Source organism: Nipponia nippon, unplaced genomic scaffold (assembly GCF_047370975.1).
Source record: "Nipponia nippon isolate SJK-2023a ecotype South Korea unplaced genomic scaffold, ASM4737097v1 scaffold_27, whole genome shotgun sequence".
NCBI lineage: Eukaryota > Metazoa > Chordata > Aves > Pelecaniformes > Threskiornithidae > Nipponia > Nipponia nippon.
The window spans coordinates 859,542-886,871 of record NW_028262344.1 but is presented as its reverse complement, the minus strand read 5'-3'; the positions used below and the strand labels follow the sequence as shown (position 1 = coordinate 886,871).

The window sequence follows — 27,330 nt, the reverse complement described above, 5'->3', positions numbered from 1 at the left end:
GTAATAACCATCAGTAGAAGGACTAATACTCAGAACTTCCAATATTTAACAAGTGAACACAGCCTGAATGTGTCCGAAAGCTTACTGTATCTACAAGAAGGTGGTATTAAAACCAGTTTCCACATGGAGAAGACTCGAAAGAACCAAATTCAGCCAACTTCACCTAGTGTGAGGATTTTCTTCAAGGCCATATGAAAGTTTTTTTTCTGAATCTTGAGTTGTACTCTGCTAAAGGGGAGTTTGCCACCTCTGCTGAGGATCTGCAAGACGACCCACATTGAGGTCCAACCCAACCTAAAATGTCCTATCAGCATTCCAGCCCTCTGTTTATTTGTGAGAGTTAATTAATTGTGTATTGCAGGATTTAGTCAGGATTCAGGCACAGACATTTTACTGTGTGTTTGCCTGGTGCTGTCCCGCTGTAGTACTGGGCCTTGTAGCATCACTGCAATAAAACCGAATAATTAGTAAAGCCTGTAATAATGGAAAAGCATCATTCAAAACAGCCTCTAAACAAGACAGTGGTTGAACAATTTAGACTTTCCAGTCGTCTAATGTATACCACAGAGTCTGGTGACTGGAGCCAGATTTGTTAGTCTTCGAATGACAGTCTGTAAGTGAACATGGTTAAAAAACAAAAAACCATTGCGGTAATCACCGCAGCTTAGGGAAGATGACCTATGAATCACTTTGTAGGAAGTCCGTACTGGTTCCCTAATAAAAATGTACATTGAAGCAGCTAAACAGAAGGTTGGTTGTCCAGGCTGGTTCGACTCCAAGGGTTTCGTAACGCATATTCAAGCCTGAGGTTCCCCTGTTACATGTTAACATGAATGACAGCTTTGATGGTCAGTACGGAGTGAGGAAGCGAAGCAGGTCGAATGCCGGGTGGCAGCATGCCTTCCATGGAACAGTTTGCAACAGCCTATGCAGACAGTGGTTCGAAAGTGTGGTTAGAGTCCTGCGGTCTTTAGTCAGGCAACATTCAACAACGATGCTGCCATTAATAATATTTGGTTGTCCTTTTTCCAACAGGCTGATAAAACCTGACTACTTCGGCATCCCTCGCTTTCTGTCCCCACTCAAATTTTGTTGCTCTCCAAGCCCATAACCTGAGTTGACCGAAAACCCATTTGAGACTCCAAACTTCTACTTTATAGAGGTATACGCACCCATTTCCTCTGATCTTCTGTTTTAAAGCATTGGGTTGAGACTTGGGGGATCTGGGTTGTCACCTTAGCTCTACGCAATTTCGGCAAGCCACTTCCGCATCCTCTGCCTGTTTTTCCATTTGTGGAAAGGAACTAATAATTCTTGCTCTGTCAAACTGCTTCCCTGGCCTATTTAGGCTCCTTGGAGAAGAGTCAGGCTCTCGCAAATTGTTTATGCAGTGCCTAAGACAAGGGAGCCAAGATCTTGACTGGGACCTATAGAATGTACCGTAAATATATACAACAAGCTTACTCCAAATATATGGTATATCTGCTCTTTAAGGGCTTAGCCTTCATCTTCAGCGCAGATTTTATTCTGGTAACCACAAGCACGAACAAACGTATGCAAATAAACTTGTTATTTCCAATGAAATTTGACATCCTCAAACATCCTACAGCCATCATATGCATTTTACTGAAAGACAGCTGCTATTTGTTCAGCTTCTTCTCCTCATCCTTGAGAAAAGGCTTATTGACTTAATCTACGGATTATGAAAAAAATGCTCCCATCAGTTCATTAGTTTACAGAAAAGAAAAGAAAGAAAAAATGAGCTTTTATCTAACCAATATTTGAGCTATGTGGCAGCTACAGTATATGAAAATGCAGACAACAGGCAAATATATTTACATGGACAAATACACCTCCGGTTAAAAAAAAGTGTATTTTTATGTTTGACTGTGAAGACAGAGATATACACCTACATGTACAGAAATACAGAAATAGAGAGACAAAGACATAACGATATGCATATGTTTGTGGTTATATCTGTCTCTCAAGGTTACATACCTGCGAGTCTTTTTATATGAAATTTGCAGCCCCCCTCCAGCCCTAAAGGTATGCACATGGTAGGAAGCGGATCATTTGTTTGGGATGGGGGGGTTAAACATGAAAGGACGTGTTTTCTTGCACGTTCCTCATGCCACATGAGTGGCCAACAATGACAGTCAACAATGTGTCCAAGTTGTTATTTGAGATATTTTCTAAACCACAAAATAAGTGGATTACTAACCAAAAAATCACAACTCCTGCCAAAGCACATTTTTAAAAAACACAAAATGAAAAAAAAAAAAAAAATCAAATAGATTTAACCCATGGAAAAAAAAAAAAAAAAAAGGGAAAAAAGAAGAAGAACACAATAAGTGTGGAGCAAAAGAGAGACAGACTAATCTGGTGGGTAAACTAAGGTGTCAGGAAGAATAATTTTTCTTTCCTGCTCTGCCAGAGAATTCACAAACTGAGTCAACTAAACTCTCCAGTGCTTCCTTTTTACCATCTCTGAAACAAGGACAGGAGAACTTTGCAACCTGACAGTGCTGCTTTAGGTCTTAATTTGCTTGAAGCAAATTGAGCCTCACAATCTAGGTAGTAAACTCTGCGACCACTCTGTGCTTGAGCAACACCCAGGAAGATAAGGATATAGATGTATTCTTGGTTTGTAATTAGCAAAATTAAGGAAAGAGGGGTAACAGTTATTCCGGGTTACATAACAGTATTAGTATTAACGAAATACTGGCTGGATTCTCAGCGGGTAGAAGTGGATGTTGCTGCCAGCAGAGCTCTGCTGCTTTGTACCAGAAGCAGCCCTTTCCTTCATGAGCAGTAGCATGAGCATCAATCTTAAAGCTATTTTCAGTGCAAGAGCTAACCAGTGCAAGTGAATCAGAGTACAGCTGGTTGTATTATGATAGCTATTAGGAAATATTTTATATCCAGGTTATGGTTCATTGCCTATACTTTAAAGAATTGTGATTAGCTTGGCCTCCAAAGTTTCTTCATGTTAATTCCTAACATAGTTCATATTACTTTAACCGTGAAATATAAAATATGGCCATATGTGTTGTGAAGTAAAATTCTTCAGCGAATACTTCATGCCACGTGCCCCTCCATCAGTTGGGTTCGGCTGGGATGCCAGTCAGAACTGCTAATTCACAGTAACTCCAACGGGATAACACTGACACTCAGACAATGTTACTCTTGCCTCAGTTTTCTACGACTTCCATGCTGTGATGCAGATTTGATGATTTAAAAGGCCATTTCTCATCTGTGACATCTATGATCCTCTGACATTTAAACAAAAGGCAATCATCCCACAGCTTCAGTTATGAAGAACTGGAACCTTGCCATTCACAATATTACCCTCATCTTTCCACTGACGCGGTAAAGACTGCCTGCGTGCTTCAAAGGAGCTTCTAAGCAGGATAAATCCATAGTGCTGATCAGTAAAAACTGAGCTATAGCTTCAGTCAAATGCTAACGCAGGAATGGCATAGTTGCTTAATCTACAGCTTGTGGCTGATAATCATTAAAGCCGGTTGCAGACTGTTAGAAATACTTCGTTAAAAATCAAAAGTCTTAATGGGAACCGGTCAGCTAGGGACAATATCCTCTTTCTAAACAAGTCCAGAAAAGCAGGCTATTATTTACAACAAAGTGCATTTAAATGGCATCGTATGCAAGAGCTCCATTGGGTGGGGTGGGCTGGGTGTTAACACAACCCCCAGATTAGAACATTAAAACTCACCTATAGAAAGAGAAGATACAGACCTTCCAAAATGACTTGAACAAAGTAATGAGCAAATTATTCAGTGCTCGACTTTTTGTCTCACTTTTGGAAGAAGAAAGAACTTCTACAGCTCTAAAACTCTCCTAGGACCAAACAACTGTCTTCTGCTTTTGCCATTACCACCAGGAATACCGCCCTAGTGCTCACTGAGCTCCCAGAATGCCTGTGCCACCAGTGTTACAGAGGATGAGATGGTGGAGACAGACTCCATAGATCCAATTCCTCATGCAATGGATGGTGATTCATGTGCAGATTATCCAGCTATGAGCTAAGCCTGTTCATGGTGCTTAGGGACATGGTTTAGCGGTGGACTTGGCAGTGTTAGGTTAACGGTCAGGCTCGATGATCTTAAAGGTCTTTTCCAACCTAAACAATTCTATGATTCTATAACTGTTCTCTCTCCCTGGAGTACTCCCCTCCCTTATCCCAAGAGATCTGCTATGCCAGCGATTACTTCTTCTGAATTTTAATTTGTCAAAAGGAGAACAAAAGACGGAGTGGGTCACTTACATAAAGGAAGGAATATATTGTCATCATCAAACAATCAAGAATAATGAAAAAGGTCATAAAAACATACTAAGGCCAACATTTCAGCTAGTAGAAGTAACAGAGCTCCACTGGTGACATTGGTTCATAAACTTTAATGGCATGATGAAGCTATACACCATTTGAAGCTGCGGACCGCAATTTGCAGATGAACAATTTGTGAATAGAAAAAAAAGGAAAACAAATCCCAAAGTGGGGCCAAATCTAGCAGATACATTACTTTCAGTACATGGTTTTCTCTGATTTATTTCCCAGCCTCTAGTTGATGAAATACTCCTTTTCAATACGTTCTTATTTTCCTCTTTATTGCACAACTGTTTCAAAGTATTGCAAAGCTCCAAGGACTGCTAGGGCTACTGGCTAGATTTATTTATTGAACTGTTCCCTGAGTCCTACATCATTAAACTGACAACTCCAGATGGCACAGACCAAATGCCATTCACTTCAGCTGGCTGCTCAGTGGCCTACAGGGAGGTCCTACAGAACCAGCGTATGGACTGCAAAAGGCAAATTTCTGGTGTTTTATTGGCACCTTAGCCAGTGTGAAGACATCAGTGGCCCCTCTTCGCTACCCTTCTCTTTCCCCATGGGATCCCCTGGGCTCAGCACTGGAGCAAACAGCAAAGGATGCCATCAACGTCCTCGCTGCTGGTTTTCCAGGCTTGACATGCCTGCTCACTGAAAGCCAAATCTCGAGGCATTTAGTCTTACAAACCCGTCCCACTCTCTTCCTCCACGCCCTCTACTCAGGGTTTTCCATATGTAAGAGCTAAGATATGAAGGAGAGAGGACTTGAGAAGTTGGCTCTGGATGCACGGAGAATTCTTGTCTCCAGGACTGTCAGCACTAATATGCGCTCGTTATTATTTTGATGTTGGATATTTTTCCAAGCCAAATTGCTGCTTTCAAAGCTGACTAAAAGTTCTTCCCTGGGATGAATTTGTCCCCATTTATTTATTGCATAACCAGCCCTTGAAAAAAATTCAGAAAGGTTGAGTGTGAGGCAGGCTTGTGCTGCTTACACGCATGGGATATTCCCTTTATATTAGTCACTGAACAGATGTGTCTTGTCATATGATGCATGAAGTACCATTGGAAAGAAAAAGAAAATTAACTCATCCCTCTGAATTGGAGAAGTTCCACGAGAATTTGCTCACCCAGGCCTCAGATCTACCTATTTATCCTTTATCATTAAGAACACAAAGGCAGAAAAGAAATAACCAATGAAGCTGTTAAAATGTAGCTGTCTGTTCCCAGCAAGACATCAGTTGGATATCATTTGGAAATCTTTGGGAAGAAGGCTAAAGCGTTTCTTTTCCTGAAAAAGTTCTTGTGATGGTAGTTATTTCAGTTCCCTTTTTCAGGCTTGGAAATTATTTTGGGGGGTGCCAAGTTAAATTTAGGTGTTTCTTTCCCTGGGTGGTGACAAGAAAGTTGTAAAAGAGGTAGAAGGAGTAACCAGAGCACTGCAGTTTTACAGCACTTAGCCTGCTGTCATCTAGTTTAGTAGGAGCGATAGAAGCATCAAACCCCCATATTTCGTAGAACTGATGAAACTTGTACGTTGTAAAAGCCATTTGTTGATAGCTGCTCAAGCTATGTCTTAACATTACCTTTCAGACTGCATGATGTATGTTGCCCTGGTGTTTTAGTTCACGATGCGGGATCCCTCTAACCTCCTTCGGCCTGAACGTTGATAGATGGTTGTGATTTCTGGCAGAAATGAAAATGAGAAACAGTTCCCAGTTAGTCTGGTGAAGTTGTTTAAATCCATAATGCAAACCAAGACAAAGACTGTCTTTATTTGCAAACAATACTGTTGAATGGAAACAGTAGGGTATTTCCCTGACAGAAGACAAGTGTTGGCGCTACCGTTAAAAGCTGAAGAGTTGAAAAGCTAATTTCATTTCCACTGACAGAAAAACACAGGAGCTGTAATAAATGCAACACAGGTCTAAACAGGTCTACAGAGCGCTGGTTATGATACCAGCGTCCAGACCATTGGTGGGAGCCATGGTTCTGTTTCATACGTAAAAATACAAGAGTACCCTGTGTTTGAGAGCAGCAATAAGCACACGTGGCAGCTTACTTTACAGTTAGCTGGGGCTCAGATCCAGCCCTGACTCACCCAGTGAGTGCTTTTCATTGCAAGTGGAAGAAACTTTGCAGGACCAACCAATTATTCAGATGCAATTTAACTAGAAAAAATGGAGGGAGCACCACACCTCACAAAAGGAGTTTGGTGGTGAATCTACAGGTCACAATCTCCTTAAGATTTTGGAGAAATCTTCTCTCTATGTCTCACTTACACGTGCCTCCTCACAAACTCAATGGTCTTTGTCATTAAGCCACTACAACTGCACCCTGTTTGAAAACACGCAATGTTTCCTATTACGTGTAAAACCTTAACAAATGTCTTTTGTTGGAGGTTTTTCAGTTATTTTCTTCTCCCCAATGAAACAAGAATGTCCTGCTTGCTAGGCAGCATCCTTTCCTTTCTCAGAATTCAGGCTATAATAGATTTCCATTTAAAAATTACAGATTCACATAACAGTCTGGCTGGGAAAACATGCATTTACCATGTCTCCTGCAGGTTAAAAACTTAGGAAATTTGGCTTTCAGCACATATGGGAACATAATGGAAAACATTTTTATTACGTTTCTCCTCTGGTTTCAAATATTTTCTTAATTTAACTTCCTTGTCTGAAAAACACAATTTTTGAATTTTCTCTTTTCAGTTTTTCAAACTGAACATAAATTTCCTTTTTTTGAGAAGTTGAGTAATTAACTTGAGAAATGTTAATTTCCACTAAAACAAATTTGTAAAACTTTTACTATTAAATCAAAGCAAGACATTTGAAAATGCTTGAAACATAGCGTTTCAAGTGCCCTGATCCACATTTTTTAATCTCACTGTTTTTTCCTTTTTTTCCGTTCAAATGATCAATTTATGAGCTGCTGCTTTTTTGTCCCAGAGAAGAAAGTAAGTGTTGAAATCATGAAGGAATGGGAAAACTGACCTACCAGTTAGAAGTCATTTATTGAGGGTAGCCCTTTCTTTCTACACCCCAATATTTCTCCCTCTCACATCAGAGCAAAAGCTAATCCTTGAAAACCCGCTACACTTCTGGAGACTGTGTGAGGTGCAGCTCTAAACCTGCTCACTGGAAATACTGCTGGAGATCAGAGTTAGTTTGTGCCCCTGTTGGAAATCCTTAAATAAGCTGATGCACACCCAGGCTCCCTGGAAGCACGATGCAGGGGCCCATCTGGCCTTCATAGTTTGAGATTAAAATGGGTTGGAACAGCTTTCCAAGGCAAAGTCTTTTCAATGACATGAGCAAAAAATGACCGATCCATTCTGGGTGGCACTGGATGGAAGAATAAAGATTCTGGCAAAATGGCCTTTTAATGATGAAGGACAGCCACTGACAGCCGTTTGCAGCCCTAGCTGTGCATGCAAGTGAGCTGCTTTTTTTGTAAGCTGGAAGTGCTTTGGGACTGAAAGGATTTATCAGAAATGGAAGACAGACCTGAGTCCAGTCTATTAGTTCTTCCTATCCTACCCTACCCTGAAGCATACAGCTGAAACTTGGGTGGCGGGGGAAAGAGGATTCCAGGTCCCAAAGCTGTTTCTGAATTTCTTTGCTAGGAATTGCTCTCTGATCTTGCTTGTCCTAATCAGAAACAGAACTGACTTAACCAGAATCACTACCATGGATCCAGGTGGAATCAGAATTCAGCACCTTTATCCTAACATATTTAAGGCTGAAACACAAGGCAAGCTGCCATTAGCCTTGGTGGAAACAAGAAGGGAGACCTAGTTTTTACCCTTGTGTCCTTGGTCCTGTATGCTTTGTCCCTCCCTACCCAGTTGAAGCATCCTCCAATACAACACAATTAAAGCCAGGCTAAGCGCAAGATGTTGGTCATATCACGTATAACTCCAGATTTACGAAAGCTTATCTATTTATTCCAAACGAGCTCTTCAGTCAGGATAATTAGTCAGAGCATCCAACTCCTTATCAGCTGAAGGTGAAAATATATCTTTAGTAGTTTTTAACTCAATCACCCCAAAATCTGAGATGAGCTTCAGTGGACCAGCTTTTCTGCTGGCATAAGTCACCATCACCTCATCAGCTGCTATGGGGAGAATTTGTTCCAGATTCCCTTAATTACCTTCTTCTGCCTTCTTGCTTGTCCAGTAATGATGCTCCAATCACGTCTGTCTGGTGCAGTAGCATGACAGACCCCTGGCTGTTCCGTATCACTGGAGACATTACACTTCATCCTTTGCACAGAATACAGATAACACACTGGCTTATTCTAGGGTGGATGGTTGGTGTAATTCAAGAATAGATTTATACACAAGACATTAAAACCCACTGCAGATAGCCGGATGCTGCTGTTGATAATTGCCAGGTGTATAAGAACTGCAGAACCACAGAGTTGCCTGGAGCAAGAAACACTAATCAGTTACTTGTGTGGGAGACTTTATGCTCGCAAGAGCTGCAGAGGTGTAGGCTGACATGCATAAAGCAACAAATCCCGTAGAAATGACCCTCACAGCACAGTAAAATAGAGATTATTCAGTTTTCAGAGGCAACACAAACCCTCTCAAGTTCTGGGAACAGTCCCACCACTGTCCCTCAAGGGGAGATATCAAAGCACACAGACTAATTCTTCTCCTTGAACTCTCAAGGACAGCTGGCTCAGCAAAATGATAGACTTTACTAGGTGATGGTAGCCAACAGGCCGAAGCTCAAAGGCTGCCTGTGTCTGTAAATGAAGCCACAAGAAGAATTTCTCAATGGAAAGACACTCAGGGGAATGAGCTGTATTAATGAGTCTGCAGCTGATTAACTGTGTGACTTCATTTCACCATATTGTTCCTCTCCCACATTATACCTATCTCGCTAACCAGAGTGCTCCCTCTATTATCTAATTACAAAATGCCTTCTGTGATAGGGGTTTATTCTTCCTGGGAATTCTAGGAGATATTTATAAACAATAATAAAGTGGAAGAAATGTGTTTTGAATAGCTTGATGTTTTGTCACATGCAAATTCCTAAATAACTTGGTGGTAAATAATTATGTATATATGTTTGTTTACATACACTGACTTCAAAGCAAGTCACAATTAACTTAGTTAAACTTTCCAGCAACTGATTTATACTTGCTGGCTTTTCTTAAATTTGCTTGGGAAATCTCAATCTATTTTTTGTGGTTAAGTGTGCATTTAAGCTCTTTTCTTCCACTGGCACTAATTAGTACCCTGGTCGTTAGTCCTAGATGAGACACGGAACAAAAAAAACGAAGACTGAGGACTTGATTCAACATTATCGTATTCCAAGTCTGTGGTGTAAGGCGTCTTGCCTCCCTTTGGGTTTCTACCATGTTGTGTAGCTCAGAAATGGGTATCAACAGCCTCAGTGACTGGTTGGTGCAGGGAATCCTTGGAAAGCAAGACTGGAATTCGGGCTGCATCGCAGCCAACAGAGCAATGTATGGATGAATCAGACTCTAAATTTTCAAGCCTAAAGGTCACCCCTCAAGTGTGCTGTTAGGGCATGACAGTAAACCATTCCTCTTATTCTTTGTAGGAGCAGATAACTCTGGTCATGTGGCTACATCCATCAACACTTACCACAAGAGTTTCCTTAATCTCCTACTTCATTTCGGTGACTCTCTAACCCATCATTTAAAAGCACTGTTCAAATTTCTCAGCCTTGCCCCTATAGCTAAACCAATCAGGCATAGGATGATCTTGGACTAGGCTTGTATCTCTAGCCCAAGCTGGTGCAAAAAAATTCACCCCTGGGAAAAAGATAGAGCAGCCCGGTCCCTTCCCAGCACGGATGGCTTGGCCGGAGAGAGCAGCAAAACCCTGCAAGCCTGGCAGAGCTCTGTGCCATGAATTCCCTAGGAGCATACTCTAGAGCAGCTCCGAGGCTATTTTAATTATACACACAGAACCTGTGAGCATTAGCAAAGGTTCTGCTGGCAAAGAGGTGATGTTGGGCTGTGTTAAACCCATACGGTTTGGTTTGGGACTATATTCCTTTTAAAAATAGGAAAAGGTTACAAAACATAAGAATCACAGAAGCCTCTCTTCCTCCCATCCCCACTTCTGGTATGAATAATCGTGTGGCAAGATAAGTGGGCGAAGTATTACAAGATGACGTTTCTGTCGACCGTGATTATAAACAACAACAGAAAAGAAATGTAAGACCTCTTGGTTAATTTTTCCCATTATAAAACCACTTGGTATTTCAAATGAATCTGGCAGGGAAATGCTTGTTTTAAAGTTCCACTGATGTAGTTACAAATCGTCTCATTTGTCAATGTTGGTTATTGGTGGTGGGAAGGGGACGCAGAGGATGGAGAGAAGATCTTGTTTACTTTATGTGCTGCACATCCAGCCTGGCCGAGGGCTGCGGCGCAGCGGTTTTCTTGCTGACATGCTGGCCCCTTACATCAGCTGTGAGATCCACACTGGGGCAGGGTCCCAGTGGGGGAGAGAGGATGCAGTCTCCAGGCTGTATTAGGGCTGTGATTCTCAAGCACTGGTATGTACAAGCCTGCAACGGTATCTGTGTGAATTTGCCGTTCGCTGCTGCTGCTGTTTAAGAGAAGAAAACATGCGTTAGCCTTCATAACGCTCTGGGAATATTTAATCCCAAGAGAGGTGAAGGGACAGGACCATGTATTTATTTGTTTTAGGCTTTTATAAAATGCCTATGGTAAAAAACATCTGGATTGTTGAATAGAGAGAGCCAGACACAGCCTGAAATGGGCTTGAGATACCAGCCATTCTCATAACCCGCAGAGAAACAGGCAAATGCAAATCTGATCCACAAACAACAATTAACAAAGGACATAGGTTAAAATGACCTAGAACTGGCTGATCTGCTTGGGAAGACACATGCCTAGTGCTCCATTACACTAACTATACTTTTTAATATGCTGGGGCATAGGGAGTCTCTAAAATGGACACCAATTTTCTTATTCTATATCCAGAGGGAATAATATAAAAGAGGCTTGGCAGAATTCAGATAACTGCTTGTATCTCCAATATTTCAGCCGAACAATTCATGGGTCTGCAATGTACAAGAGAGCTAACAGCTGGTTTGATGCGGTCAAGACGAAACTCTATGTATTGAATTCAAACCTGCAATGAGGTGTTTAAAGACACAGAAGAGGATGTTCTGCTTGGGAATGCAGGAACTTGAAGTCTGCCAGAAATAAGCTGCCACTTATCTGCATTAGCGGTTCTGATTCAAAATGGAGCTCTTCCAAGCTCCATGTTTAAGCAGCAGACAGGCTAAGTTGTTCGTCCCAGACAACACGATGTTTTCTTTTCCCTTCTGCTCTTGATAATGTATTCTGCATCAAGGACTGGGGAATTTAACCAACGCCATCCAGTAATCCTGGCTAATACTATTCTTTAATTACTAGGCAATGGGAAAAGTCAGAGAGACCTTGAGGTTTCAGACTCAGCTCAGACTCAGAAATTGGACTAGGATTAAAACCAAAGCCAGTTATGGAAATGGTCCAGGACTCATTCATTAACTACCACTAGATCAGACTATGCTTTACGGGTGCAATTATTATCTTTGTGGAGGGACAACAGAGGAGTCACAAACGATTGAAACCACATCTAACTCCTAACATACAGAGTCACACACAGCCCTTACATGCCCTTCATTTGCAGAAAGGATGGGTGAAGGGCAGAAGGGCAGAAGTGTAAATATAAGTTTCAGAGGAGTAAATAGGTTCTGCAGGCTTGAAACCCTGGGAGCTTTCCGCTGGGGTGTCTGGTTTTCATATTCAGGCCTGCTTGGATTGCATGCCTATAGCTCATTAGCTGCCTTGTGGATCAAGTTAAAAAGCATATTGTTTTCAGAGCAAACTATAAAATTAGTGATGTTGTATAAAAGGAAACAACTCAAATTGGACCTCTGTCCTTGACGTCCTATCTGTAAAGAGAATGTTACCTTTTGCAAACCCAAAGTAAGTAGTGAGAAGGGAGGGAAGTCCCTTTAATCCTCAGTCCAAGCAACTGGACAAATTAAAAATGGCAAATCTTCTGACAGTTTTGTTTTAAGGATCTTAATCTTTAGTCACTGCCTGGTCCTTTAATCAATGGCATTTTGAAGTTATGAGTTCTACAGGATTAAAAAATTTACTCTTACGTTTTGTGCCCTTTAGACTGAACATGCTTGTAACAGAAGTACCCACACATTGTCCCTACCATAAACCACAAAAACACACAGAAGAGGCCCTGTTGGGCAGAAAATCTGACTCTCGCTTATGACACTTCTCTGGACCTCAAAGGTACCTCAGTACAACAGATAACCAGTCAAGGTGACCTAAAGTACACTACTGTGTCCTGTCTCACACTCTTAGCAGTGTTTGCAGGATAAATACCTCCAAGCAATAGAGAAGAGTTCACCTATAATTCAGATTATTATGCAGACACTGAATGGGAGAGCATACATACAAGACTGTATGCCCAAAGGATACCTGTAAGTTTTCAAATGCTTCTGCTGTAACAGGATCCACTGATTTGCTCTAGATACAGCAATATTTACGCAGCCTCAAGCATAAAACGGCTCTTCATTTTAAAAGGTACTAGATTACAGGAGGTTCATGGTATGACACATGTCAAAGGACAGTTTTCAGAGGCAAAGCATAGCCATTTTTTTGAAAATGGAGTGATTCAAGGTGAATGCTTTAGCCTGACATTGGATAATCTCTCACATTTTAGCAGAAATTTTTCAGTCGCAGTTAATCCACAGTGACTGCAAAGATCATCAGCTGACAACTGGCACACATAGACATACCTTTGTTGCTACAGATCAAGAAGACTCAATGCAAGAGGGTGACTGATGGGTCATACAGGTTAGGAGTTTGAATATTCATCTCGGATGCAAACAGTGCAGGTCCAAGTTCCTCGTGTATTTCAGGCAGAAGAGGGATGTGGGTTTTCTGTATCCCAGGTGATCTAGTCTCTGAGCTATTTTTTATTTTGGAATCTCTCTCAGTTTTTTCCATGAAATACTTCAAAAGATCTCAGTTTCATCTGTTGCGAAACAGAAAAAGGTTGAAATCTTAAAAAATTTTGCAGAACAGGAACGCTATTTCCTCCCCAGCTCTATTTCTAGATGCGCCCTGTGTATCCAGATATAAATCTGGAAAGGGGATCTCAGCACAATAGCTCTAAGTCTGGTTATATTCAGACAAGTGGCACTGTTCAGGGCCATTCGCATTTATTCTTTTTCAGTAATTCCAGATCTCCTTGGTTTAGTTTACAAATCAGATAGCAATTTCATCACATCCTCCCCGTCAGAGCAAGCATTGCCCAAGCAGAACAGCCGTCTTTCCATCTCTATTGTTACTAAATGAGAGTGTTTGATGATCAAAACTTTGCTGACGCTGTTTGTCAGAGAGGCATGAACTAAAACAGCCTTGAGGGGATCTCTCTCAAGTGAAGTTGGCTTTGCAGGGCTGGTGGGAGTGAAAGCTTCTTTTGAGAAGGAAGGCCTTGACCTTGTGAATACAGAAGCATGCAAGTAGCTCTTCTAGAGCCAGACAGACAGCTGTCGGGCCGAGACCACTGTCCATCAGACTGAGCACCAGTGCACAATTGTTTCCTTGTGTTTTTCTGTCTGCTTGTATCCATCTGCCATCCATTGTTGTAGTTAAACTCCCTGGCGTGGAGGCCACTGCCTTGATTTACGTTCATAAAGTACATAGTGCATTGAATTCATGCTCTGCAGTGAGGACTTGCAAAGGCAGCCACTGTAAAAAACAAATCCCGATGCAGTGGACATCCTATAGAAATTCACAGGAGTACTCACATAAGTTCCTGATAGGCTCTGAGTGTCTGGGAGCAGGGACTGAACTGTCAAGGTGCAACAGAGAGCATCTTGAGAAGATGCCTTTTTTGTGTCATTGCTCCCTGTTAGACTCCTGCCTACTGTTCGCAGACTTTCAAAGCTGGTGGTCCAGCTCACTTTCTTTCCTTTTAGAGCTAGAGAGTATGCATTCCTTTGCTCTAATGCTACTGGGAAGAAACTGGGAAATAAATACTTGTCTATTTATAGTTGATAAGATGTAACAGTTAGGCAAGATGTAGGACCGACCAACAACCAGATTTCTTGGAAAGGTTTACCAGCTCTCAAAAATGTACAGATGTCCCCAAACTAAAGGCAGAAATGGTCTTACTGATTTTTTCTCCTATTTTGGCACAGGCCCAGTATTCTTTCTCTAGCGCTTTAGGAAAGGTACATTAAGACCTAAAGCCTGAATGCCATTCTTCAGATTGAACAACCTGGGTACAGCACTCCTGCTCTGTCTTTTGGCTGAGTTAGTAACCAACACTTTTGTGAGCTCTCTTGGTGAGTAGGGTTATGACGGGCTCTGATTCATTCTACATGCTTGAGTTGGGACACTGTACTTTAAAATCAGTAGAACAGTCCAAATTCTACACATTGAGCTCAGTTAAAACAAAGGCCCTACCAGTTCATCAGAAAGCTGAATTTTTTTAGAAATGGAGGGAAAAAAGTGACAAAGACAACGCATGTATTTCAGCATTTAGTTCTGATCCTGCAAGACATACACATGCTTTGAATTAATGCTAGTAAATACAAGGCAGAACTCACTTAGCAAAGGTAAGCACATGGAGAAACATCTCCAGTTCTACAGGACGCCAAGTCCTCCCTCCATAAGCAAGAGAAAGACTCAAGAACATGCTGAAGTGCATATTTAATGACTGAAGCTCATGTAGCAATTGGAAGCCCGATACCCAAGCACGTTACTGAATGCTTACAGCCCTTATACAACTGAGCCCAAGGTACCGCAACAAGGACAGATGATCCCAGAAAGGTAGAGAGATATTTGCCACCTCATGAGATTTCAAACCCCCGTTGTTATCAACAGCGTATGTTAGGAATCACTCTGCTGCTCAGTGTTAATTTCAAACAAGTGGTGTGTTCGCTTTTGGTTTGTGATTATTTTTAGCCCCTTGGGCTCTTTTTAAGTTTCAATTAAATGTCACTAGGTAATTAGCTAACAGATGAAGTCAGCTGTTAGGGCCAGTAAATGAAAAAAACATATGTTGAATCCTGAATGAATGGAAAGCTTCTTCCTTGGCAGATACTTTTCAGGGACTTTTTTTTAAGGTCAACTTTTTGTGCTCCTATTATAGAAGAGCTTTGAAAACATAAATTAATTTTATGATGTATCTTCTCCGCTCCTCATCCCATACTCACAAGGAAGAAACACACATACACTAGTGTATGTAAAAGCGATCACAATAGCTCTACACCAAAACTTTTTTTAACCTTAAGTAGATGTTTAAAAAGTTCCAGAGCTGAGTAACTCCAAAATCAAATTTACAACTTCCCTTCCTCAAAGCCAAAGGAAGTGGGGAATTCTTTAAAAGCTCTGTTTGACAGCGTAGAGTATTTCAGCTTGTCTTAGGACATATTACAGGAGGTAATTTTGACTGCAAATTATTTCAGCCATATTTCATATTATAGTTGCATGTATAAGTAGTTTGCAAACGGTTAATAACTGAAGATGAGCCCATTAAAGACAGCAATATACATCACAGGTTAAGAACACATCCCTTCAAGATGTTATTAATGATCATAAACACATTGCTGGAAGTATTGCCAGTAGGCATAGGTAATTAATTCCCTTACAGAATTAAGTCTTTAAAAGTAGTCGATCAATTGTTAGCATTCCTTTAACTCTATAAGCCCTGTATAAGTAGAGCCTCAATAGTCAATGTTACCAAGCTCTAGATGACAAACATCCACTGTAAGCATTGAGCCTGCAGAGGCTCACAAAGGTACAACGTTAATTGTTGTATTTTTGTAACTCAAAATAGCATAGCTGTGATAGCGATGTTAAAGACTGTGCCTGGATGCCATACGAAAGAGATGCGGCACAGGAGCATCCCTAACAGGGAATGCAATCAGGTGCAATCAGAGAATGCAAGTGAGCTACCCTGAAGCAATACACATGAATTAAGGTTTGCAGATATATAATGCGCCAAAAATACAAAGCATGAAAGCCATTATTTAAAACTACTTAAGCCTGTGAAACCAGTACATAATTGTACAGCACACCTTTTTTTTGGTAGCAAACACAATCAATTCTTAGCAGGTAAAGTATAAAGTACATAAAAATAGAAATAACATTTGAAACAAAATAGTCTCCTAGGCCTGCTGGAAAATGGGGGATCAGATGTTTGGCTGGTTCTGGCAAGGATTTCTACTCCTATGGCCATAGCTTTGCTAAATCTCATGCCACCCCTTTTTATTGCATTCAGGCCTCTCTTAGGTTCTCAGCCTTCTTCTCTGTCCCAGAGCTCTTAAAACCATGACTTTACTGAAACCTTCAATGGCCTCTCATTTCATTTGAGATGATGGAGTAGAGCAGCAAGAGCTACGATGAATCATCCAGCTCTTGGGAAGCAGAGCAAAATCTGTCTTTAAGTCATATATCATCTCACACTGCAAAGCCTTCCAGGAGAAGCCTAATATTGTTCTGTGGAAAGCTCTGACTTGGGAAACTGGCTCTGAGTCATCACACACTAGCCAGGTTTCAAGATAACAGTGACCTTCATGGAAGAGGCTTTGTCCCTAACCATATGACAGTTTGCTCCTTTGAAGGACACAGCGTAAGCTCACGGTGTAAAGCTTGGCTTTACAACTCCCTGGTAACTAGGGCCTGTTAACTGCACAGTCAGATTCCTCAAGAGTTGGCGTCTTCAATAAGAAACGCATACGTTTAAGAATAGCGCTGAATGCTGGAGTTCAGCTATGTGGTTTAGGTCTTACTGTGATGATAAATCACTGTCTGAGCTTCACAAGTGTCACTGATCAGTCAAACCAGATGGAGGACACAAAACCAGCCAAGCCAGGACCAATTACAGAAGGAAGGAGAACCTATTGGTCTCCAAAGAAGATCAGGCAATTCTGGAGAGGAGTTTAGTACAGCGATTTTTTAGTCTGCGGTGCATCAGTTATTAAGAAATTGATTCACAAATTTACACATGGCCCCATTACACTGGAAAAAATTTAAATACTAAGAGCTTTTTGCAAGTGCATGCAAAAATATTCTACCACCTACAGTGAAAAAAGCTAAGACTGCAGTAGATTTAAAATAAACAAGACAGTGAGAGAACATCTCGCAGACTACTGTCTTTGTTCCAGCTATGTGTCTCTATCTGAAATATCCACTGTTATTAGCCAAAGCCATTGCAAATAAAATGGAAGTTTTATAGCCACGCTAATAAATGTTGACCAAATGCGACTGTCTCTCTTCAAGGTTTGCGATAAATTGTAGTGAGTAGAGCCCACGACTGGGAATGAGAACAGTGACTTCTCTGAGAAACGCGCTAACTTACTCATCTCTACAAACAGTTGTGACAACATTTGCACTCTCGGCAACTTTGCATACCTTGGGACTGAATACACCTGACGTGTCTGAATCATTTGCAGTTAATAAACAATCCTGCATCCATTAATGATGGAGAAGAGAGGGACTGACGCTCCGCTAGTAAACCAGCTGCAGGGAGGGCCACAGAAGCAGCGATGGTCAAATCACGGTGCTTCCTGCACGTGGCTCCAATTAACGACCAGGGACAGCTACAGTTACTTGAGCTGAAGATGTGCTTCCAGTACAGCTCAGTTGCTCAGCTAGTTTATAAGGAAGGAAAGAAAGGTGGGAGAAGGAGCACTGACCTTGCGCAGACTGTGCCAAGCAGTAAACTGCGGCCACTTGGTAGCAGCTCCGCAGGGAGTTGAGACATCCATGAAGTGAAGCGGGAATGCTAATGGACAGACAGATGAAAGGAAGGACCCGCACCACTGCCCCAAGATATGCTGTTGCTGCTCATAAATGAAAGCCTCAAGCCATTGCCTGGAGCAAGCAGGACTTCTGAATCTTGGGCCATATGAAGTTCTTTTAAGTTATTAAGCCGAAACACTGTAAGCATCAACGATGCTTTATCCCATTCAAGCCTAAAGAGTCAACATCTGTTTGGAGGCTGGTTTTGTCCCCTGGGTATACTGCTAATTTTAGGGAAATTAATATTGTGGCTGTCTGGAGAGCAGAACACATACAGTGTGTCAAGGGAATATTGTTTAATTCCAGCTAATGCATTGGGTTGGTGCTTTTTAGTGTTAACATGGTGTTAAATGGTTGGGTCATGCAGACTGGCTGCCTAAAATACATCTCAGTAGAGTATCAAGATCCCACATATGTCCTCTTCGCTATATGCCATTACATCAAAATGAGTTTGTTCAAGTTACGGCTGTCAAGAAGACCACAACGCGGTCAATAGATAAACTGAGGAGGAAAAGACAATTATGTGACTTCACTGGTGACCTCACCTAGCCTTTTCAAATGACAGTGAAAGCAAGCTACAGATTTTATCTCAGCCACAGGGATCAAAAATAATCTCATACTTTGGATATTGAGACCTTTTGAAAGGGTAACAGAGAAACTGATTACTTGCCATAGACTTTGGCCTTCCGGAGTAATAGGCCTTTGAAGGAGAATCTGATTTCATAATTAGAGTTGGTTCTAATAACAATGTGGGACTACGTATTGTATCACCTTCCTTTACATCTCTGCATTTTGGAAGAGGGAGGATTAACACTTCTTTGCCTGGTCTCTTGTGTCCAGCCCTGCAAACACATAAACTGAACTTACACCAAATCTGTGCTTTCACTAGGAAAAAGCAAGGGCATATTTATAAAACTGCATTAGGTAACTCACATTCACAACCAGAGAGAAAAACCTTGTGAACACAAAGTGGTTTAATAAGCATTAGCTCATTGATTTCAAGGATACTGGGATTCAGGGGTGTGCTGCTGCTTTTTCCAGAATAATTCCAGTGAGAACGGCACAAGTTTCAAAACCTCCTCAGTTTCAGGAAAGGAAACCATTTCTACGTATCTTCATTTCTCAAGAAAGAAGGTGGATTCACGCAGATATTAATAGCAGTTACCACTTGGTGATCAAAACTAACTTCAGAGTATGTTAAAAAACATTAATCTAATTCTTCAAATGTCTGACTGTAGCAATTTCCTGGCAGTGTATGCAGCAATCATTACATACACATTTACTGTAAATCTGTGCCTGCTCTAGTCCTAATCTAAAACTGATGGGCAGAATTATTTTTAGTTTAACCTTGGTATTTTGCTAAAAGGAATGCAAATGTCATTGCTAAAGGAGAAAAGGAAAAAAAGAGAGAGACAGAAATAACAACTTGGTGGAAAATTAAAGCACAGAGTCGGCTATGACCCCAGCAATTAGACATACACAGGTAATTGATCTTTAGTTGCCTGGGTTCTAATGTCAGAAAAGTGACATTTTTGACTCTCCCATAACGAAGCCTTAATGTGGGTAATGTTCCAGCAGCCCAGATAGGAATCACCAAGGTAGACATTTAAAGCAAACTGCATTTTCTTTATCTAGATTTTAAAGGTACTACTAGAGTACTATTATTTCATTTATTTCCTTCCTCCCTTCTACCCAGATACTTTACTTGCTACACGGTACGTATTTGCTTCCAGTTCCAGCACAGCAGTGACCAAGTTCATTTTGCGTCCACGAGGGAAGCCAGCAACAGCAAATCCATAGCCTAGATTGTTATGAACATCAACACTGATTCCAGTATCAGGACAGAATGTACACGCATTCATATTCTCACGGGTTCATTAGCTTTTTTCTCCTTGTCTTGCTCCATACAGGGCTAATGGAGTAGATCCTCACCACTGGTTTGGGTCTTCTGTGATCATTTACACCAGTGTGAGAGGATTCAAATGCACTTTCCTCATATTCATTTTGTGCTGGTAATTAAGAGTGAATTCTGTTCACAGGCATAGCATAAAGTGCAGTCAACAGCTGGGAGATGGAGATAGGATGCAGAATTAAGTCCCAGTTGTCGAAGAGGTGGCAGTCACCGACCTGCTCCTCCACCTGGATGCCTACAAGTCCATGGGGCCAGACAGGATCCACCCAAGGATACTGAGGGAGCTGGCAGAGGATCTTGCCAAGCCACTTTCCATCATTTATCAGCAGTCCTGGTCAATCAGGGAGGTCCCAGATGACTGGAAGTTAGCAAATGTGACGCCCCTCTACAAGAAGGATCAGAAAAAGGATCTGGGGAACTACAGACCTGTCAGCCTGACCTCAGTGCCAGGGAAGGTCATGGAGCATATCATCTTGGGTGCCATTACGCGGCACGTGCGGGACAACCGGGGGATCAGGCTCAGCCAGCATGGGTTTATGAAAGGGAGGTCCTGCTTCACTAACCTGATCTCCTTCTATGACAAGGTGACCCGCTTAGTGGATGAGGGGAAGGCTGTGGATGTTGTCTACCTGGACTTCAGTAGGGCCTTTGACAGTGTCTCCCACAGCATTCTCCTGGAGAAGCTGGCTGCTCACGGCTTGGATAAGCGCACTCTGCACTGGGTTAAAAACTGGCTGGATGGCCGAGCCCAGAGAGTGGTGGTGAATGGAGTCAAATCCAGTTGGCGGCCAGTCACGAGTGGTGTCCCCCAGGGCTCAGTGTTGGGGCTGGTCCTGTTCAATATCTTCATTGATGATCTGGATGAGGGGATCGAGGGCACCCTCAGTAAGTTTGCAGATGACACCAAGTTGGATGGAAGTGTCGATCTGCTGGAGGGTAGGAAGGCCCTACAGAGGGACCTGGACAGGCTGGATCGATGGGCCGGGGCCAACTGCATGAGATTCAACAAGGCTCAGTGCCAGGTCCTGCACTTGGGTCACAACAACCCCATGCAATGCTACAGGCTGGGGAAGGAGTGGCTGGAGAGCTGCCTGGCTGAAGAGGACCTGGGGGTGTTGGTTGACAGCTGCCTGAACATGAGCCAGCAGTGTGCTCAGGTAGCCAAGAGGGCCAATGGCATCCTGGCTTGCATCAGGAATAGTGTGGCCAGCAGGACCAGGGAGGTGATGGTGCCCCTGTACTCGGCACTGGGGAGGCCACACCTCGAGTACTGTGTTCAGTTTTGGGCCCCTCACTACAAGAAGGACATCGAGGTGCTGGGGCGTGTCCAAAGCAGGACAACGAAGTTGGTGAAGGGTCTAGAGAACAAGTCTGGTGAGGAGCGGCTGAGGGAGCTGGGATTGTTTAGTCTGGAGAAGAGGAGGCTGAGGGGAGACCTTATTGCTCTCTACAACTCCCTGAAAGGAAGTTGTAGCGAGGTGGGGGTCGGTCTCTTCTACCAAGTAACAAGCGATAGGACGAGAGGAAACGGCCTCAAGCTGCGCCAGGGGAGGTTTAGGTTGGATATTAGGAAAAACTTCTTCACTGAAAGGGTAGTCAGGCCCTGGAACAGGCTGCCCAGGGAAGAGGTTGAATCTCCATCCCTGAAGGTATTTAAAGGACGGGCAGATGTGGTGCTTGAGGACGTGGTTTAGTGGTGGGCTTGGCAGGGCTGTGTTTACAGTTGGACTTGATGATCTTAAAGGTCTTTTCCAACCTTAACGATTCTATGATTCTATGATTCTATATAGCCAGGCATATCCTTGAAAACCCTCTTCTGTCCTTCCTTTTTCAACATCTGTAAACAGCCACAGAAATACCGTGCTGTTTAATATGGATTTAGACAGATAAATCAGTACATTAGCTTGAAGCTTGTAACTCCACTATAAGTTAAAGCTACAGCACAAGTCACATAAGTCACATTGAAAACCAAGGGAAATTAAAAGTTTGAACTTTAACCTGATCTAACTTTGCAGCTTCTTTGTGCAGAGTGTGGGACTGGAGACCTGCGCAGATCCCTTCCCACCTGACTTACTCTGTGATTCTCAGCTGAGGATGCTCTGGGGCAATTGATAACCTTCAAATTGTAAAAAAAAGCTTTCATCTTGCATTAGCATTCTCTGCTCACCACCACTCCACCCCCAAATTTCACCAAAAAACCCAAAACAAACATTTTTTCCCTTAATTTAAAATGTCTCTTTTTTTCCAAGGGAAATCTAATAAAAAACATGTTTCGTTGACTGAACAGAGTACTCTGGTGTGTAAACAATGGAGATTCTTGTGTGAAAGTCAATTTTGTCTGGCTTCTAGGAATTCCACAGGGATAAAATTAGAAAGACCTATACGCGGCCTAGGACTTGTACTTGGTAGGATGAATCCTGAAGTCAGTGTTAGTAACAGCCATCACAGAACCGGAACCACAGCGATTTCCCAGCGTTTTTCTCCCTCTAGGACTCAAAGGTCTGACAGTCACTCACAAGCTACATCACAGATAGATCTGCTCTCAGAGGTGAAGTTGGAAAAACTTAAATGATTATAATACCTACACTTGAGTGCCAGCCGTCAGCCATGATGCTGACCAAGTCTGCGTGGCCGCATCTGATGACGGAGCCTGTGTGAGTAATTCACTCTATTATAAGAACAGCTTTGAACGTGCAAATGAAATGAACAGCCTTCCTATTCGTTGCTTCCAATTTTGATTTACATTAACACTGTGTAACTGAAAGTTGCGTGCACTATGGTATTTTGCTTTTTCGTGGCATCAACTCCAACTGAATGAAGTAGCGATGCTCTGCCCTTGCTGTTGCAATTGAGGACAGCCGTAACACTTTGAAGCAATGGCCATGCTCTGAGCACTTCCCACTCTTTTCACCCTTTTACTTTGGTTTCTGCCTGTTTCCTTTGTTCTTTTCCCCCTTACTACTCTCTGTGTAGGATAGTATATCCCTCCCCATTTTCCTCTCTGTCACTTCTTCAACAAACCTCCATCAGCTGCATTTTTGAGACTGTTTAGATGAGACCACATGGCCTGCTTTTCAGCTGGTGTAAATCCGGTTTTGCTGGCTTCACTGGAGCAATGCTGATTTACATGAACTGATGATCTGGCTGTTTATATTTAAGTGCATATTTATCCAGCAAATCTGTCCATGATGCTTTCAACCTTCCATTGCTTATTCATTCAAACTCAGTTGGCTCTTTCAGGTTGGGAGTAGCGCTCGTCTCCCTTCTGTGTTGTGTCTCTCGTAAATGAGCCAGTTGGAAAGCACACCATCCGCTGTGCAGAAAGATTATGCTCCAAGGTTATATATTACAGCAGGACGGGTGAGTTGCTGAAGGCTTCAGAGTGCAGGATCGGACCAGTTAACAACAAAAAATATCTCAGAAGCCTGGTTGTTAAAACACAGCAAGAATATCTGTGCTGTGAGAGAAGTGCTGGACAGAGACAGAGAAATAAGCTTTTGCATCGATTTGAGCTCTACATATAGGGACAGGAATGAGACAGCTACATGCAGAGGTTTCTAATTAATGTTTTTAATCTCCAGACTCCAGCTCTGAATTCTCTTCTCCTTCCTTAATTCTCCAACTGGGAAATTGCTGCAGCTCACTGCAAATTTTAGCAAAGAATTTGTCCCGGATCTAGGTATAATGATTTTGGCCATTTCTTTGACAAGTAGGAAGAGGGCCCCCTTCCCAGACACAGGAACTCTGGATCCATAAGCCATAAACTCTCTCTCTTGCCCCATTAATGCACCTCCTCTATCCACACGCAGGAAGTTTACTGAAAACAGTAGACCCAAGGAATAGCCCCAAGAGTACCCACAATCGTTTAAACTTCATTTGTTTCAGTAGCGTAAAAGTGCCCGCTCCCATCTTTAGCAGGACATCTTCTCAGCTAACAGAAATTGGGGGTGTCTCTTAACCTCTAAGCTGTGCAAATTTAGTTAGCCAAGGAATTGCCCCCTTGGGTCCCAAAGTCGAGGCCTTCTCTATTCCAGCTCTTTCATATTTCATATAAGTGGATACCACATTACCCGCTGGAGTTCCACAAGTACTCTTCTTTCATGTACTGTGCCTGACAATTACCTACATGAGCTACATTTGATTTACCTCTAAATTTTGTTTTCCTGTGCAGAAGGCTAGATCTCTTCCCCACTCATTTCATAATTTTGAATCCTAATTCATCCCTATCCTCTGGGAAGAATGCATTTTTTGCAATACCTATGTTGTAACTTTCTAGAGCACATGCTTCTAATTTGAGCATTATTTTCCAAAGCTCCTAGCACTTAACCACAAAAGTTCTTCATTTATTTTCCTTTTTATTCTCCATTTAATCCATCCTCTTATTTTATGCTTTGGATCATCTTTATATCTTACATTATGGCCTCTAGTATAAAAGCTTTTTGTTTTAACTAAGTACTTAAAACCCACAGAGAAGTATAAAAATTATACTGGGGGATTTAGACAGAACTACCCTTTCCTCTCCTCATTTACTTCCCATTTTTCACCCCCTCGCAATCCCAAATTCTAAAGCAGAAGAAAAACTTCTGAAGAGCTCTACCAGTTTTAAACCAGCATTTGAATGGGGGGAAAAATGTACCAGAACGTAGTTGCTGCCACTGATTTTCTGAGTGAGTTTAGCTAAGTCATCTTCTCTGCGTTTCAAGGTCCTTTGGGAATGGGAATGCTTTGTCCTTGTCAGTCTAAATATACTGGATTGGGTGGTAAAGATCCTTAGGCAAAAGATTTTTTATTCCTCGAAGTTATGAGGCCCCTCTATTAGCAGGTGTAGATTAGGAGCTGTCAGAGTGGATACCATATGATGAGATGTATTTCTCTGGCCTGAGCAGAGAAAACTATAGCACATCTTGAGACAGGAGGTTACAGAAACCTTGCACTATGAATGCCATGCTATACCCACTCTGCAGCAAAGTTTAAAGCAGAGCAGGGTGCCAGGGCAGATGCACAGAGGAAGAGGGGAAGCCTGAGGAGCAATGAGCCAAAGCCTCCCCAGTCTACCAGCATATGATGGGGAACCAGAAGCTTATCTTTCTGTCCCTCCCTCCCTCACCCCTATCACTGCAAACATCTGAGCTTCCCAAGACCACCTACCCCTTTCAACACACGAATGGATACCTCATTTCTGAAAGCACGCTGCAGAAAAGCACACATTTTCAGCAGCTCTGCTAGCACCCGTGAATGCTACCACTAAGGTTCAGCCAATTGCTTTCCCCATGTAACTACAACTCAAATCTCTTCTTCAGCTGTGACCAGTTTAGGGCCAATTCTTGAGCTATTGAAGACTACAGGCATTTTGCCATCAACCAAAAGTTGGCTTCGATATTCTTTACCATCCATACTGCTTACACTGGGGACGGTAAATGAAAAATTGTCAGTTCATTTGAAAGCCGGGCCAGACGCTCTCTCTGTGAGGCATTTGCTTAAAGGGGATGGGACAGCTTAGGAGCAGCAAGCACAGGGTTTTACTTTAGCTGTCCTGAAGCAATTTCCATCTGTACTAAACTATGGAGCAACTTCTACCCCTTTCACACAAGGGTTTATGATTAGGGACAAAGCAGGAAAGAAGCTCTGGTTGTAGAGTGCTTCACATGGCTCTCGGTAGTGCCCTGGAAGCACCGAATTACTATACAAGAGCGTACCATACCCCAGAATTTTTGGATTACTGCACTGTCCGATAGCTAGGCCTAGGCCAGTCCTATAGCTACTGCATTGGGACAGTAGCTAGTCAATCCCAAAGCAAAGAGGAGCTTGAGCCTGTTTTCTTGTTCTAGCTCAAGGAAGATTGCACAGTTTCAGAACTGCAGTAAACTAGTCATGTCAGGCTTGGGCACACCTTGCTAATCCTTAAACTGGGAAAAAAGCCTGTGCAGCTACAACGTGGCTCCCCAACAGAACACCTCATGTGGGACCATGGTTCTACAGAGTCAGTATCAAATTAACCTTGGTCATATTTGTGCCTTCAGGGGACAGGGCATTCTCATTTCCATACACAGCAGTGCAAGTGTTTGCTTTTTCTTTGGGGGAATTAAAAAAAAAAAAAGGCAAACAAAAACCAGAACAATAAAGCAAATGAATTACTGCATACTTTAGCTGGCTTCAAATAACAAACATGACCCCATTCGTATGAATACGATTCCCTCTCCAAGTTTGTAAGTATTTCCCTGGTATGTAAATCATAACAAGATGGAGACTTCTGGACCTGTAGATTTACGATGAAACCTGCATTCAGCTACTCCGCAGTTTAAAATGTGATTTCAGCACTGGCACTTGTATTGGCTTTAGCTTTCAACTGAGGTATCTGTGCATAACCAATGTTTTAAGAAGCATGGGCTAGAAGGCAACATTTCCCTGAAACTTTCTGGTACAAAAGAGTTGTTTGAACAAATCAATGAACAGCCTGGCCAAAAGGTTCTCGAATCCCTCCTCCTCTTACACAAGCTCTTTCTTTTAAAGCTTGTCACTTTATCTGTTGTCATAGTAAAGACTCAAAGTTACAAGCTCTGAGTCAGACAGCTTATTAATAACAAGTGAAGGACAGTACAGCACAGATTTCATTAGGCAGACTTCATTTAGCAAACAAAGTAAGATGCCAGGGTCCCAGAGGGCGTATTCAGACCATGCTGGAGAATATAGTATCCCCCCTCCAGCACCACAGGCAAGCTCAGATCAGACCAGAGCAACCTTTGACTATAGTGAGCACAGGAACAGACGTTACGTTGGTGTAGATGTCCCTACGCTCAGGCTGGAAATTATCTGCAGACCAACCCTAACCGGTGCTGTTGTGGTGTCAACCACAGCACAGAAGAGCTTTGAATAGGGAGATGCTACCTGAAAGCAAAATAAACTGCTTAAACTAACTTAGAAAAAAATTCAGAAGTCTGAATACACCTTTTTCTTCCTCACAGTTAGAAGGGATGACTTCTGGGACTCAAGGCACAAGAGATTTACTAAATGGAGTTTATTCCGAGCTAGGGCTACAAACAGAATCAGTATAACACGTACACAGTGGGACCTGAGCATGTTAGGATGTCTGGCCTTCATTGAGATGCCCTGAAGGACCTACGTTTTACTAAAGTTCGCTGTCTTAACCCACATTGGGACTGTTAAAAAACCCAGTGGAATAGTGCTGGTGTCAGACTGGAATATAAACAGTGGAGAATCGGCTCCAAGGCAA

General features: G+C 42.3%; 1 protein-coding gene across 1 annotated transcript in view; it reads right to left on the bottom strand.

Moving 5' to 3' along the window:
- The window catches only part of STC1 (stanniocalcin 1), a 94,886-nt gene that overhangs the window by 51,903 nt on the left and 15,653 nt on the right, over window positions 1-27,330 (bottom strand). The window contains exons 2-3 of the mRNA XM_087763220.1: window positions 13,168-13,406; window positions 5,935-6,034 (exon numbers count right to left, since the gene is read on the bottom strand). The gene's annotated coding sequence lies outside the window, so the exon portion shown is untranslated. The remainder of the gene's footprint in view (window positions 1-5,934; window positions 6,035-13,167; window positions 13,407-27,330) is intronic.